Genomic DNA, 17,398 nt, shown 5'->3' on the forward strand with positions numbered 1-17,398 from the left:
TGAAAGATACCATCAAATTTTGAAGGATACCATTCCTTTCAGTATCTAAAAGGAAGCTACGGGAATGAAAGGGAGATGCTCTTTAGCAGGGTCTGTGGTGACAGAATATGAGAAAATGATTTCAAGCTTAAAGAGGGTAGATTTAGGTTAAGTACAAGGAAAAAATCTTTTGCAGTGAGGTTGGAGAGGCAGTGAAACAGGTTGCCCAGAGATGTGATGGATTCCTCCTCCTTGGAGACTTTTGGGGTGAGGTAGGACCAGGCTCTGGGCATCCTGATCTGGCTGTGGTGCCCCTGTTCATTGCAGGGGAGTTTATCCCTTCCAACTCTCAGGATTCTGTGACACTATCTAGAAATTAAAATTCCAATCTATTTAAATGATGAGAAAACAAAACTAGAGATTGATTTTATGTCTTGGTATTGATGTTTTTTCATTGGATGGCAAAAGAATAAATTAATTTATTTCTTTACTCCTATCTGACCACTTACATGGTCACCACTACATGGTGTAGTGATTTGCGTGTTATGATGGTGCTCTGTACATAAGGACAGCAGATTTGATCTCTTATTTGCGATGTGCTTGTGACTTAATCACTTCGGGTAGTAACTGGAACAGATAATCCCTTTGGAGATTAAGGAAGTGCTACAAAATCAGAATATGATCTTGAAATCCTTGATTACTTGACCAAGGGCCATCAGCTCTGCTTTTTGCTGCTTCTGCTGGAGGATACAATGGCAGCTAGTGAGATTTTCATGTGGACACTTCTGAAAACTTTGCTTGCCAGCTGCATCTTCATGTACTCACTGACTTTGCTGATTGTTGTCCAGAATGTGTGTCTTAATACAGGATTATGACTGTGAAAGCTTTATTTATTCTAACCTAAATATGTTTGTGTATGAGTGTGAATCAACTGATTTTAATTCCTAAATAGGTTGAGGAAAAGCAGAGTACAGCTTTTCTTTTAAAAGCAGGAGAGGTTTCTTCTTCAGAGGTTTGGTTGGATGTCCTCTGCTTCTCTGTCTTCTGAGGGTGCATGGATTAAGGAAAGAGGAAAACCACTTCCAGCTGCTTGATGAGTGGGTTGGAACAGCACTACCCCCTAACAATGATTGAAAGGTTGTTCTTCTTTCTTTTTTCCCTCCCATATCTGAAAATCCCTTAAAGATTCCTTAAATCAGAGAATCTCTTAAAGATTTCTTAAACAATAGCAGAATGCCTATTTTTGCCAAGTTGTAGTAGTTTGTAATAGTTGTGATGTTCAGGGCTCACCAACCCAGTAGCTCTTCGCAGTTCCTCCTTCCAAAATCCTTTGATCTACAGGTAAAGCACAGCTCATTTCTCAACCTTCATACACAGTGTTCTGACCGCTAGCTCACCTCAATTCTTTAGTGCTATGTTGCACCACCTTAGGAAGAGACATATCTTCAATGCAGTTTTTGAGACCTTACATTGTGAAACTTCTGCTCCATTTACAGAAATGAGGAAATTGGTGGGAGATCACTGCCAAGCTCAGAAACAGGTTGTAGAAAATATTTCTTACATAGACTTCAACTGAGAATGAAGCATAGGTTACTGAAAAGTGGAGTGTCATGGACATTGGGCCTCTATGAGGAAAAGAAGCTTATGGTGAAGATAGATTGTTTTTTGTTTGTTTGTTTACTTGCTTTTTTGTTTGCATGGGGTTTTTGTTTGTTTGTTTGTTTGTTTTCCTTTGAGCAGCTGCGGATAAGCTACATTGTTGTTTTGTGTTTTCTTATCTTTTGCGGTAGCATTATCTAGAACTGTTTGGAGACCCATCCTAATCTAATTAGTGCAAAAATCCAAGAATCTGAACAAAATTAAAACAGGCCAAACAGTATTTTTCTTGGTTCTGACTACTTAACAGCTTATATTTGAAGAGTGATTTCAGCATCTCAGGGCTAGAATGGCATACCAATAACCAGTTCAAACCGAAGAATGATGCTTTCACTGTTTTTAGTGAACAGCAGAAGCCTGAGAATATCAAGACATCTATGCTGTTTTCCCCATAGGAGCATATGCAACCACTGTGAGATAGTTCACATGCTAAAATACATAGTGCCCAAACTGGGTGAGCAGTTTTTTAAGTTGCCCTCATACATATTTATAGAGTGAATGAGTTATGAATATCTAGCTTCTCTTTACACTTCATTGTTAAAATGTATGCCTAGATGATCAGATATCCATTACATTCTGCCATTTCACTTCTCAGCCACTTTCCCAGGGAATAATTTATTTATCCTTTTTATCTGCTTGTTTATAAAACTAGTATAGAAATGAATTCTACGTAAGAGAAAATGAGGTTTTGGCTGGGGGAGGAAATATGGAGCATAAGAGAATAGCTAGAAACCCTGTAGGCTGAGAGGATGCTCTGTTTCAGTGGTGTTGTTACATTCTTCAGTGGTACATCAATTCTGTATTATGTCGGAAGCAACCCCTGCAGTTTCCCAGCCAGAGCGTCTTGTGAAGTCTCTGAGTCAGCAGATAATGGAGACAAATTTGGGATTTGAGAGGATTCTTAGAAGAGATTCTTTTTTTTCTTTTTCTTTTAAATTTACATCAAAAACCAGAGCTTCTTAAAAGCACTTTCTTGGTCTTGCTATATTTAATTCCTTTTGCTTTTATTCAAGTGCTATTTTCAGTTCTGTATGTTAAGGTTTTTATACCATCCTCATCACTATTGTTTCTGAGCGCTTTGGGTACTATACAAAATGACATGACAAACATCTTTCACATGTTGCTCTTTCATCCTCTCCCCAGGGAGGAATCTCGCCTACAGTGCTGTGTATTTGTAAGACTTTTGTTGTTAGTTTTGTTTTTTTTTTTTAACTATATACACGTTGCTGTAAGTTTGTTGGAGCAGGATGGTTCAAAAGAGAACCCTTTGTATTTGAGCAGAAGGAGGTGAAGGTTTTGAGTTATCATCTAAATCTCTCCCATGTAAATCTGGCACAGGATAGTAATATTCAACTGCTTGCTCTCTGTTTTTTAAACCTGGGGATATTTTTGTGGGCTTTTACAAGACATGTTAAGGGGTTACTGTGGGAAGGCTAAAACAAAAGAATCAGTTTTGAGCCTTTAGCTCAGAACATGGTGAGGTCAGTGGTCATCCTGATTTGTGTTTGTGATCTGCTTCCAGCTCCTGTGAAATCTCTATATGGGACAAATCTCACTCTGTTGCTTCCCCTGCACAAGTGACGGGGGATGTTCACAGATGTGATTAGTCTTGAGCTCTGTATTCAAGTGCAAGCCAGCACTATGTACATTTTACAGGAATATCAAGGCAAGGAAATGAAGATAATCTTGGCCCTTCTGTGTACTGTACAGAGTGCAATGAAGTAATATGACAGGCAGTAGATTGAAACAAATATTCTTACTGTCAGTGTTGCCTGGACATTTCTGTTACAGTGACCAATTCAGACAGAGCCTAAGGCTGCAAAATGACCTTAACTGGCAGAGAGAGCTCATTGAAAGTGACTTCTCAGACTTTTTAGGAAACTGGCAGCAAAAACTGCCTGTTTGGTTCTGGCCAACTGCTTTTGATTAAGGCTTGAAAGACGTGAAAATATTTGCTTGAGTCTGGGCTTAAGAAGGTACTGCAATGGACAAACATTTTTTTCTCCTCCTTTGAAAACGTACGGAATATCTATGACTCGCCTTTAACAGAAGCTTTTTTTTTTTCTTATCTGACCAATTACATAGTTTTAGAGCTACATTTGAATTACTTTCTCTTCTCCATTGCATGTTTTTCCAAGGCCATATGGGATATACTATAATAACATTCATTCTTATGTTCAGAGTTGCAGAAGCACTGATTCTAGACACGTGAATTTATCCATGAGTGTTCAGCCAAATCTGGACTTTGTTAGCTGACATTCTTGGACATGTCTGATCTTAGAATTCATAGCTTTTTAGACCCCACATCGTACCTGCTGTATAATTTTCATAGATATGTTTCTTTTTCATGAAGGCTGTAACATTGTCTTTTTTTTTTTCCTTGCTCAAGGTTGTCTTTTAGAAATATGCTTTCAGCTTGATTTAAGGTTCTTAAGGGCAAGTGATTCATGATAAGTGAAGTGTTCCCCAGTTAATTATTTAAACCATTAAAAAAAACCAGCTTCATTTCTAGTATAAGTTTCTAGCTTGATCTTCTAGTAGTTGAACTTCATTAGGCATTTCACTCAAAATTAAACAACTCCCTAGTATTAGAAATCTCCTTGCATTCTGAGAAGATGACTACATTACTTAACACCTGACCTTTATTCAGTGATATTTGTTTTCCAGGTGTTTCTGTAGCTCCTTTAGAATAGTTCCTGAATTATCAATATTTGCTTAAAGTGTAAACACCAAAATGAGAAATGGAGCTCTGAATGGTGAAACTCTGGACATTGTCTTACGTGCTCCAGAATGTGCATGCATCATATAAAGTTACTTTTAAAATAATCTTGTAAGTGAAACATGTGAAAGTAGCTATTCTGACAAATGCTGTGAGAAAATAAGACAGAGGTCAAATATCTAACATTACTTTGCAGTGAAAAATAAATATAAATCCATATTAACCAGAAGTCTGTCCCCTCCAAGATCTTTGAAAACAGAATTATGTAATACTGAGTGGTGCCCTTTATCAGTAACCCAGTCATTAGTGGTACCTTAAAGTTGAAAGCAAAGACAAAATGAATCTGTTGGATGGACTACTCACTGGATAAGGAATTGTCTGGATGGTCGTGCTCGAGAGTTGCTTTCAACCGCTTAGTGTCCAAGTGGAGACTGGTGACGAATGGCAATCCTCAAGGATTGGTGCAAGGACCAGTGTTATTTAACATCTTTGTAGGCAACATGGACTGCGTGCACCCTCAGCAGGTTTGCAGATGACACCAAGGTGAGTGGTTCAGCTGACATGTTACAGGGAAGAAATGCCATCCAGAGGGACCTGGACAAGCTAGAGAGTTGGGTCCATGCCAACCTCATGAAGTTCAACAAGGCCAAGTGCAAGTTCCTGCACCTGGATCAGGGCAATCAGAGCACAGATACAGGTTGGAGAATAGCTTGAGAGCAGCCCTGAGGAGAAGGATTTGGGAGTGTTGGTAGATGAATGATTCAACATGAGCTGGCGATGTGTGTTCACAGCCCAGAAGATCAACCTTATCCTGGGTTACATCAAGACAAAGTATGACCAGCAGGTTGAGGGAGGTGATTCTGCCCATCTACCTGCTCTCGTGAGACCCCACCTTGAGTACTGCATCCAGTTCTGGTGCTCCCAACACAAGAAGGACATGAAGTTTTTGGAGCAGGTCCACTGGAGGGCCACGAAGATTATCAGAGGGCTGGAGCATCTCTGCTATGAGGACAGGCTGAAAAAAGCTGGGGCTCTGTAGCCTGGGGAAGAGAATACTCCAGGGGACCTTAGAGCAACCTTCCAGTACCTGAAGGGGGCCTACAGGCAAACTGCGGAGGGACTTTTGATAAGGGCATGTAGCGACAGGGTGAGGGGAAATAGTTTTAAACTGAAAGAGGGTAGGTTTAAACTAAATATTAAGAAGAAATTCTTTACTGTTAGACACTGGAACAGGTTGCCCAGCAAGGTTGTGGATGCCCTTTCCCTGGAAGCATTGAAGGCCAGGCTGGATGGGGTTTTGAGCAACCTGGACTAGTGGGAGGTATCCCTGCCTATAGCAGGGCTTTGGAACTAGGTGATCTTTAGGGTCCCTTCCAACCTAAACCATTCTGCGATTCTATGAATTTTGTGAGTGCAGCAGGAAAGTGGGACAAAATGATGTTTGGAGATTAAACAATTAATGAGTCAACAAGCTTAGGTAGGATTTCTAATTGCAGTTTCCCAGATGTGATTTTTAGCAAAGCAGTTGGTTTTCCATGCTCACTCAAACACAATTGCTAGAGAGGAAAAAAAGAACAGTCAAGATCTATTCTCTTCCCAGAAGGATGGAGTTAGTGTGGTAACAACCACTCAAATGAGGGGAATACAACTCAGACTATCTAAGAAATCCCACTGTAGTTCTGACATTAGACTGGTCATTACTGAAACTTCAGCCTCAGCAGGTTAAGTTTGGTCTTAGCTAGACAGGGTGCTATGAGCTGCACTTTTCTCTAACAGACACAGAACGTTTCTTTTAGGCACCAGCACCTGGGAGACAGTGCAGGATCTAGTCTGATATCTGGTGTAGATACAGATTCTGGCTGGCCAACAGAACTGGGTGCAGTGAGTAGGTTCAGACTGCCTTGCAGTGGCTGAACATGATCAGGTAACATGGAAAGGGACATGAAGGAGGCTAGTAGTTCATGGGACAAGTATGTGGATCTGCCACTTACAGGGAATAAGAATGGGCAGCTGAGAGGCAATTATGTAGAACTGAAGCAATGCAGAAGGGAAAATTAGGTCAAATGAGAGGTGTACTGAGAAGAATACACAGATCCCAGAAGGAGAGGTGCAGAGGGGTTGGTCACACACAGGGTGGCAGGAGATGGGAGCATGAACCTCAGTGCTGAGATTCCTAAGCCTGGAAGAGACCTGCTTGTTCATCTGATTTGCACACTGCTGCCTTTGGCTTCATTTGCATGGCTTACATACCAGAAGATATGATTTGCTGGCGAAAGTTATTTAATCTATAAAAAGCAGTTTAAGAAGCACACTATCAAGAAGGTGCTTAGGGCATGAATAATTATATATCATATAGGAATACAATGCCTTAGAATCGTAAATAAGAGAAGTTTAGCAACATTATTTCAATTTGTAAAGTTTTTACTAGAAAGCATGTCAGTATAACAAGTAACATATTAATGTCTTACCATGGTAGTAGTCAGCACAATTTTTCCTCTGAGCAGAGTGAATGCAAACCATAAATAGCAAGGGCTTTATATAGTGTTTTTTCCCCATCATTCTTAAGATAAAATGCTAAATTGTATCAGCAGAGTCCTGCGAGAAAGTGGATTTTTTTTTTTTTTAATTTCCCTGCTTTCACCTGAAATTGTAGTTTGACAGTATTCTGTCTCATAGACTTGAGTTTACTGGTCCTGGAGATTGAAGCTTACCGCGTTAAATTCATCTTCTGCATTGTGAAAGCAGATGGTTAGGATCCTCAGAGTGCATGGTGCAGGGTGGAAGATGCTGCTGGTATCCTCTGCACATCCTCCTGCTACCAAAACCTGACCATTGCCTATATGTGTTGTGCATGTGTACAGCTACTGCCTAATGTAGATGCTTGGGATACAAGTGGTCTTCTCTGTCTTTTAGAAGATACCTAAAGAAGGGTGCCATTTACCTTGGTGTGTGTGTGTGCTTATGCACTTGCCTATGTGAACTGTAAGGTCCCTTGACCAGGAAGTGGGAGGCATGAGTTGTAAATTCTCTTTTTATTTGCTGCCTTCTAGTTAAACATCCTCACCCTAGATGCCAGGCTAGCTTATAGTGATAAAATAGTGATAAAATACACAGTACTTACAAAATTATATCATGTGAAGAACCAAAAGCTCTGCTTTCACTTTATGTTCTTTTCTTTAATTTTGCCTTTAGAGAGTGAAATCTTTGGAGCTGAAATTATATTCTCTCACCATTTATCACATGTAAGGAGGGTAATCATACCAGTTGAGAGCATTTCACTCTGAAACACTCTTTTGGGCAATTAATAATTTGCTCAATGTATGAACTTATCAAAAACCTTAAGTTAAATGCCTAACACTGTCCAACCCACTGGTCTATATATACATAAATCAGCGTAAGAAGAGTGCTTTACTAAGTTGTGCATAGTAGGTAGCTGCTCTTTTGAGATCTGGGGATAGGTCAGAATTTGTTTAACCTAATTTGTCATGGAATACATGGGTAGAATTAACGTAATATTTATGGGAATGCTAACCTGCTTGTGTTTTTTTTTTTTTTAGCATATCCCCTATAAAGTTTCTTGCTATAATATGTTTAAGATAAATCTCTTTTTAAAAATATTAGAAAGGATAGCAAGATTTAATTCTAATTGCTAAATATTACTTGCCTTACACATTTGAAATTTAAACATTCACTAATCGTTTTCCTTTGAGAAATGTCAGAATTACTGCTGGCTCCATTTATTTCTCATTCCATGACTTCCACATGAACAAGGTCATGCCACCATTCACTTTACATCTGATTTTAAGGTCAAATGAAGAGTTAGACAGAACCTTGGTTACTGGTGGGCAAATGTATTAGTAATTTTTCACATTCTTCTGGTCTTACATGAAGTGCAACTACTAAATGAAGATATGGTGAATCATAATCAGTTGGCATTTGATGTGATCTGGTAGGAATGCTGAGAACTGGCTGGAGTGTTGAACTGAGCTTGATCTGGGACTGATATTTCTTTCTGAATTTGGTAAACAGTCTTTGGGCCAGCACCTGACTCCTATTAGCGTTCCGTACCTGGATTAAGACTTACAGATTGAGCAGGCCGTATATTTGCTACAGTTGAGTTTTTGCATAAACAAAACTCAGAAATGGCATGAAAAGACACTCTCTGTAGGAGGACAGTCACTGCTATGGCTGCTTTGTGAGCTTTCAGGGTAGAGACATCACTGGCATGTTTCAACACCGTTACATGGTTTACCAGGCATGCCATGCCCATGTAGATGATAGGGCTATAGCTAGTCATCAAGTTATTACTCCTCAAGCAACAAATTATTTTGATGCAGCACGAAGAACTATGGACATTAAAGAATGATGGAAGATATTTTTTTCTTTCCATTTTCAGCATCTTTGAGTTCTTTTGTGAGTCTGCCCTGCACTGCTTATTGCTCAGCTTTGTATTATGTCAAATCTTGGAATATAGTATCTTTCCCTGCAGGAAATGAGCAGCATAGAAAAAGCTTACACCTAAAATTTCAGGAAAATTGAAGCTTGCAGGATAAAGTAATGTTTTGCTCTGTAGACAGAAAAACAGTACATCAGTAATTGACCGGATACTGAGATTTAGGTCTAGTTTCATGCCTGCTTCTTTTTTTTATGGGTAACATAGCTATCAAAAAAACTGAACTAGCTTTAATGCTGTGCTGTAGCGCAGGCTGTGTTCACACCACACTGATTACAGTCTGCCTGCTTAGGCAGTAAGCAGCTTAGGATACAGACTTTTTCTTCATACAGAACCTACCAGTATCAGGTCTTGATCTCAGGGGATTTTGTGTGGTATATTTCTTAATGATATGTGAATAGCAGCTCTACCTCTACTTAGTAAAGCTCATTCCTTCCATGACTCCAGAAAATACTTTCTGCTGATGTCTTCTGTATATAGAACTGTGAACTGTTTAAAAATGAGCTCAGAAGTTGCCCTGTGTGGGTGTGGAATGTCTCCACTTACTTTCTTTTCAAATGTACCTTTTAGATTTAGTTCTGATGATTTTTGTTTGTTTCCTTTTGGTTGTTGTTTTTTTTTTTTTTTCCCCCCTTCTGGCAGAATCTTTTTTTTTTTTTTTTTTTTTTTTTTTTTTTTCATAGCATATACTAATTTTAGAAAGTTAATATAACCTTTCAAACTTCCAACTTGTAATTCAGTAGTTTATTCTTGACTATATATCAGAAGTACATAAATGGTAATAGTGGTAGGATGCTAAAAGGGTAATTATCTACACTATTTCAAATGCTTTTTTCTAAGTGTCTCATTTATTAGCAGCACTTCAAAGCGTTCTTTTCAAAAGAAAAAATACATCTGCTCATAAAGACTTTCTAGTAAAAAATGCCTATCAAATTTAGGTTTGGCCAGTTATGCAGTGAATCAAAAAAAGCCCATAGTCCTGATCTGTACACTCAGCATATTAGTAAAGTCATGGGAGTAGTGGTACATATCATAATTGAGAACTGAATCTTAATTAAAAGTTCTTGTATCCAAAAAATTATTTCTTGCATAGACAGAACTTCTGTGAAACTTAGCTGCTGCTGTTTTGTTTTCTAACATAACTTATTCATATAGAATCTTGATTCTACTTGAATATGTTTTAAATAATTTAAAATAAGGACTGTACACTTTATTTAAAATCTATTGTTCTTTTAGATACATTAAAAAAAAAAAAAGAGGCGGATGAAATTAGTTTGTCTATACTTACGCATCCTCTGTGTTTTCCCCTTCGGTGAACGAGTCTTAGGTTGTGTAAGCTGTATGTAAGCAATCCCAGCTGCATTGTTTAGCACCTCTACAGAGTAAATACTTCTCTTCTTGTCCTGTCTTACAGTGGGCATCTCGTCCCTGGACTCGTTGACCACGAGCATCTGGAGCTGGGATGCCATGGGAAATTCAGCAGGGTTAAAACCTCATTCTCACTCTTCTTATCTGTAGTGATCTTTTCAGCTCCTGGCCAAGTGAAGAGGAATCAGTTGGTTAAATTCAGCTGTTAAATGGCTGTTTCTAGCTTTCAGTTCTAGTAGTAGTTGTTTATTTTGGAGAGTAGAAAAAACCCTTGGAAGCAATAATCACAATAGAACTTTAATTCTTCTGAGGGTTTTATAGGTCTTTCCATCTGGCAGATTAAACAAAAAAAAAAAAAGAAAAGAAAAGAAGAGAAAAGAAATACACTGTTAGATCGAATGGATAAAGTTGGTACACCAAGGAAAAGTTCAGGTTACAGAAAAATTTGTGTGAAGCAGCATCTGTGGCACTCTAGTGGTGCCTGCCTTCTGAGGAGGAAGAGGCACTAGCAGTGAATGAACAAGTTGGCACACTCTGATAGAGAAAAAATGTGTCTTTGTAGGTATAAGGCATAGAAATTTGCAATTAGCTGAAGATACATGGACATAGGGATTTTTTAGCCTTGTTGTGGGCAGACTAATTCCTTTGGTTTGTTTTTTGATTTATTTTTGTAGCCAAAATGTGAAGTAGTTTTGTGTATTTCAGTTTCTTTTTTCTTCTTGCAATATGAGAACAACCCGATAGTCGGAAAAAGGAAAGTAAGCCAGGTTGTGAAGAGAAATGCCCACTGCCTTAGATCCACATCCCAGAGGGTCCCCCGAGAGTTCTTGGTTTCTCAGAGCTTTATGGGGCTTGGCAGCTTTTAGTCCCTTACAGTGAAACTCATTGCAGTACAAAGCCATCCACTGAGGCATTATGCTTAGGTTTCAAGAGATAGAGCTTCACATTCTATGAAGTCTGTAAAATATGAAGATAATTTTTAGGAGTTCAAGGTGATGAAACAGCATCCAGTTAGTTACTGTGTAAGCTGTAAGCACGTGAATGGTGTCTGGAGAGCATTCCCACTGCTCTCCCTGCACCTGCATTGCAGTAGTACTCACATACATTTCTTAATTGCTTTCCTGTAAAAATCCTCTTTGGGTCACTACTGAAAACAGGATTCCAGGTGACCCAGGCAGTTGATAAAATTTTATTTGGTAGGAGTTTTACTCCTAAATAAATATAAATAGTGGGAAAAAAAAATAGAAAAAGAATGATACAAAGAAAGAAAGAAATAACAGAAGATGCTAACACATCTAACTAATGTAGCATGTGACCAATAGAATCAAGTTAAGAAAGAGTCCAGCTGTACAAGACAGAAGTGTTCCTTGTGATGAGAGATGAGCAATGCATATTGGGTGTGCTACTGATTTGGAGAACAGTCATTCTATTTTTGCACTGTTGTGAGCAACTACTGCACAATATCTCCTCGGGAAGGCTGTTACAATGCTACCCATTATTTCAGCTATACTTAATATTCTACTGGCATTTTCTTGATAAATCTATTTTTAAAGGCTACAATGAGGTGGTAAATGTTCATTCAACAACAAAGATGGCTGCAATTAACAATTTAAAAATTTCTGAAAGAGAAGCTGAAGTTCATGAAAACAATAGTGGATTCTGGCACTTTTGTACAGGAATTCAAAAAATATATATGAGTAGTGCAGGGATGGGGCATGCCTCTGGTGTCAGTTTGTACAGATCACAGAGCAACATCTCTGTCCACCCTCTTCTGTAAGAGAACTGCAGAGGTGTCTTTAAGACCCAAAAGCTGTGATTATCCAAAATCTCTGATCCATTAGAAATTTCATCTGGAGCACAATGAGTGATTTCTGAGAACTAGTTAGTGTCTTTCAGTGTAACAGGTTGGCTGTTTAAATGACCAAATTTGCCTGGTACAGCCTGATTTCTGTGAGGCTGTACAGACATACTGGTGCCATCATTATGTCCCTCTCTCTCACCCCTTTAAATCCTCTGGTTGGCCTTCTTCAAGACCTTATTTGTCACAGGCAAAACCATGTGAACTGGTTCCAGAGGACACCTGTATCTCTTCTGCATATGGGAACAGTATGTATGGCATCATAACTTTGCCAAAGTCTCACAGCGTAATGAACTCATTGCCTAGGAGTGTTCCAACAAATTGGTCACCAGTGCAATATTAAGGGCAGAAAAGCTGAAGAGACTTACACCATGGTTAGGTATAGCTGCCCTTGCTCCCAGATGTCTACTTTGAGTAAAAAAGTTTTAGATTTTCATTATTTTTGCCATTCAGTTCTTTCTTATATGCCAGGTTGACTGTTGGGTGGAGAAAGACAACACTCAGCTTTCTGGAGAAACAGCTTGTATGTCCTCATAGGGTTCCAGCGTTCTCTGATCTCTGGTAAACTTGCACTACAGTGGGATATCCACTGGTCAAGATCATGCCACCCGTGTGAGAGACCAAGCTCTTTCCAAAGACAGTGTCAGATCTTGGCGTGGTCTCTGTCCTGTAGCAGGGAGCACTTATGCCTGAAACACTCCAGCATGTGCTCTTTGTATTGGGACAGCCAGTCCTCCTCTTCCTCCTTCTGCCAGCAGGCCCCCGCTCAGAGGCAGACAAGACTCAACTATTCATCCTCAGGCCATCACCATTTGAGAACTGGCTATGAGCCCTCTGACTGAATTGCACACATCTGCCAACTGATGTGAAAGAGGGCATGTTCCAGGCACACAGCCTAGATCGTGGAGAAGAGATTTCTTCCTTCCTCCTTCTGGACAGCAAGCAGGATTTGGACATTGGTGAGTCTGTTTTGGGGTCTGAATTTGGGAGAGGGGAGATATACTGGGATACCCCTGGATGATTGTAAAGGGAACAGGTCTGAAGTTGTAATCGTGTAAAGAAAGGCAGGGACAAGGGCAAGCTCAGATCAGAGAAATGGGTCATTTTCATGATCAGGATGTAGCAGCTTACAAATTTCAGACTGTCTTGAAAAAAAACGCATGCTCAGCTATTACCTGTGTGACAGTCTAACACATCTCTGATCAGGACAGTCAGGTTGGGGTGACAGCCTTGTCCCTCTCTTTATTCCTAGAGTCATCAGACAAAATGGCTTGGAGTGAATGGATTTTCCTGTGTCCTGCTACCTGTCCAGCAGAAGTTGTGGCTGCAGAGAGCACACCAACTGTGTACAGATCTCCTGGCTCCAACAGTCCCGTATAAGTGCCACTAGGCCATAACAAAGCTCATCAAGAGAGAGGATGATCAGGAAGCATAGCTGCAGCGGAACTGTGTCAAGCAGAGGTTTGGTACATTTGAGAGCATCTGAGGTAGAAGAACCATGTGGCACATGAGGAGTCCCACACACTTACGACTCCAGACACTAAAGCTTGACTGCCATCTTCCTGGGAATTTCTATAACCCCCTATCACATGGAGACAGCCAGTAATCCCACATCATTTCCAAGCATGAGTACTTACAGGACCTGATACGCAGGCTAGCTTTATGAGCTTTTGTATTCTTAAGCCTAGGAATTCTACTCAGAAGGCTGCATCAAAGGGCAATGCAGCTTTGGAAGGAGTGCCTCCAGACTTCTTGAAACCAGCAGTGGAATGGTCATAGCTCTTGGTGGGACTGAAGGTCACAGTATTCTCTATTTTGTTTCTGTTTTATTTTTGTTGTATTTGACCTTGACATTTGCAGGAGGAGATGCCTGGTCACAGTCTGATAATTCTAATTAAGATTGAATATTTTTTAATGTAACAAGTAAGTGGCCATAGAAAACTAGAAACCTTCATATTTTGCTTAGTACATTTTAACATTAGCTGGTGCTAAATGGATACTATTTATTAGGTTATCCTTGAGAACACTGAATATTTTTGTTCTTTTTCTCTTCATAATCAGCCAGAGCAATAGAGAGCAAGGAAGGCCCCTTTGGGGCATATAATTTGTTTGAACTTGAGGCCTTGCTCCCTAAAAATGGCCAGTTTCCCAGTCTTGTGTGGCAGCACTATCTTGACCTGATGTGGTCCCACTAAATAAGGGAACACTTATGAAAATTTGTGTATGGGGCAGTTCTACTTGTGGACTCTGAATGTCTGCTGAATTCAACAAGAACAGCTGTCCTCTTTTTAAATGTGGTTTTTTTATGCTTGTCAGTGTCCCATTGTGGTAGGTAATCCAGAGAGTTAAATATTGGTTGTCTGTCAGGTCTGTGCCTTGCCAGGATCTTTTCTATATAAGGTAATACAGTTGCCTTGCACTTGTCAAACCGGAAAACAAATGTGATAATGAATAAAGTAATTTTTGCACTGTACAGTATGTGACTGTTCTCTGTACTTGGTGTCCTTTGGAAAGATTCTTAGCTTTATATTTGACTCAGCCATCCTATGGAGTTTAAATTCCACTTGTTCCAGTGCTGGGGGACAGTCTGAAAATGAACTGTTAGTTTCTTATAGAAAGAGAAAAATGGGGAATTTGGCATGGGCTGGAAGGACCTGATTCAACAACAAATCTGTTGTACTGAAAAAAGTAGCAAACGTTAGCATACATGTGACTGGTATCTTTTTTCCAGGAAAACTTGAGGACTTGGCAGGCATGTGGGACATGTGCTGCTGTTCCTTATGTTGAGCGCTGAGCAATTCTATGGTTCCCGATGGATGGAGCTCAAACAAGATTGTTATTTTCTTGCGTTAAAAAATTGCTTTTGATGAAGAGATAGGGAACTTTGGCATGGATAACTCTTAGAAAAAAAGGTACTTGCTGTCTGTTTTCGTGTCAGTAAGAGTAAAAGTAGTCTGTTGTCTCCAGGTCTTCTTCAAGATGTGATAGTCTGTGTCTGACTGTCTCAGAAAGACGAATGTGAAGGAACAGTGGAAGAACTGTTGAAAAGAAAAAAAATGAGTTTGAAAGCATTGGAAAAAGAAGGGAGATTGAAACTGCAAAACAAAGGTGATGCATCATGCTGGCAGAGGGAGATCTTGATAGCAGAGGGAAAGCTTTGCAGTTCATCCTTGTTTCCAAGTGCTGTGTTACTTGGGTTGTATCCAGGATTGCTGCTGGGCAAAGACTGGGGTACTTCTCCACTCGTATATTGGGAGCTGCTGCTACTGTGGCACGAATATGGTACCAGTGTGTCCCAAGAAGTATTTGCTGGAGTTCTGAACATCTGTGAGGTACACAGGGTTTTACCTATGCTCAGTAGTGTGACTCAGCTTTTGCACATCTTCACTGGGGACTATAATCAGGCCTTGCAAGCATTATGAATTCACTGACAGTCAGAGAGTTTACAAACCTCTAAAATGAACCCAATACCTGTCACTGCAACACTGATGACTGTAGCATTCAATTTTAGAGAATTTTAAAGAATTAGGTGAGTAGTGGATTTCATTACCTTTTCTGTGTCGTATTCCTTAAGATAAAGTGATTTACCCAAGATCACACAGAACACTGCTCCATTTGTGTTTTGAGTTTGGAAGCTGTTTATGACTTGCATGTCTGGCAGGGATAAATGAAACCCTGTGCTGCCCTTGGAGAGAGAAGCATGGATTCTGCTTTGGGGATTTGGTATGTGGCTTAGTTACGAGTCTCTAGATTTTAGAACTGTCATGAGGTTGCATACAGCCAAAACAGAGTCCAGAAGAACTTCAGCTGGTAGAGGGGATGTGAAGTTAACACTCTTAAAATGTTCAGTTAGACCTAGCTCTTCCATTTTCTGCTTGATTGCCTTAAGCATTACTTTATGTTAAATATTTAATAGTCACCGATATATTAAAGAACGGTAGAGGCCAAGTTTCTTCTACTTGTTTTTTTCAGTATGGTACCTTTGAGGCACAGCAGGCATCCTTAGAGCAAGCTAACAGATTAGACCTCAGTTGGGATGTAAGCATAAGAGTCTAAATTATTGCTAGCGTAGGCACTAAGTTAAGTCTCTGCAGGAGATTTTACCTAAGGTAGACTCAGAGACAAAATTTCTATCAATTTAGCATCTCACTGCAGAGTCACCCTGATCCTATCAGGTGCTGAGTACTTCTGCATTCCTTTGCTGTCAGTGGGAGGAAAGTTACTCCTCTAACTGTGTTGAGTCAATGTTGTTGGTGCTCATCCACTCCGAATTTTTGTTACAGCATATCTTCCTTTCTCAAAATGCTGCTTAATACAGCAGTTCCTGTTACGAATCCAGTGACTTTAAACTAACACCAGGCAACTACTGTGGGTTTTGTTCAGGGAGAAAGCAACCATAACATTGACAAAGTTAGGAGGCATATTTTTTTCCTCACTGATTGTTTCTTTCTGAATATACCTGTTAATCTGTATTAACACAGAGCCTCCACTAAATGCATTTTTGTTAAATTTTGAATTTTGCTTTTGAACCCATGACAAATACTGTAAACAAGCAGTAACTAGCAGTGCTTTCACATGCCTTGAACAAGAACACTATTTGCATTAATGCATGTATTTTGTGGCCTTTTGGAATTAAATAGAGTAGACAGCCTTTCAAGAAGTCTTAATGCCTCTCCATATGGTGACACTGGCTTGTTGTGCACGAGGTTTAATTTCTTCTCAGCTATGAGATTTAGTTTCTAGTGTATGCTGTATTCCCCTTCCCCTTATTTTTTAAAGGAGCAGAATGAAACTGATGTAAGAGGTGCAGTTCATTAACTCCTATTTGTGAGAAACTCCCTGCAGATATTTTTTTTATTAGAACAATGGAACTTAGTGTATTTAAAGATCTGGAATTTCTCTTATTCAGTAGAATAAGTTTTAATATAATTATTTGGTAACAGGAGAAAAAGATTGCTGTATGAAATTGAAGAATTTGCTGGGAGGCTTGTTTGTGCCTTTAGAATAATAATATAAATTAACTATAGATTGATACAGTACAAGAATTAGAGAATATGAAACAATAATGCTATTAGAAACACTTTTTCTCTCTGGTAGGCATGATTAGCTAGATTGTATCTGGTCTATAAATTTAATTAGAAATTAATAATTATCACTGTATTTGTCTGAACTGCAAGGTTAAGTTTAAAAACTCACCTGAGATTTACTTAATCTGAATTTGATTGGTATTACACCTTTTTTAATGTCAGGAGATTTCATTTCCTCAACCTTAAAGAAGAGGCTGGGGCTCAGATGCTAGGATCCAAAAGTAAAATCCAGTAGACTAAAGTCCTTGGAGGATAAATCTCACCAACCCAGACAGCAG

At 39.4% G+C, this 17,398-nt stretch overlaps 1 protein-coding gene and 1 long non-coding RNA gene across 9 annotated transcripts in view; both read left to right on the forward strand.

Moving 5' to 3' along the window:
- LOC116228629 (uncharacterized) overlaps window positions 1-16,872 on the forward strand; it is a 29,850-nt gene extending 12,978 nt beyond the window's left edge. Inside the window, exons 3-4 of the long non-coding RNA XR_016464256.1 lie at window positions 10,222-12,992; window positions 13,286-16,872. This is a non-coding gene — a long non-coding RNA (uncharacterized LOC116228629). The remainder of the gene's footprint in view (window positions 1-10,221; window positions 12,993-13,285) is intronic.
- The window catches only part of MAGI2 (membrane associated guanylate kinase, WW and PDZ domain containing 2), a 708,093-nt gene that overhangs the window by 19,674 nt on the left and 671,021 nt on the right, over window positions 1-17,398 (forward strand). The window lies entirely within an intron of this gene.

This window comes from Phasianus colchicus, chromosome 1, assembly GCF_987193195.1.
Source record: "Phasianus colchicus chromosome 1, bPhaCol1.hap1.1, whole genome shotgun sequence".
NCBI classification, from domain to species: domain Eukaryota; kingdom Metazoa; phylum Chordata; class Aves; order Galliformes; family Phasianidae; genus Phasianus; species Phasianus colchicus.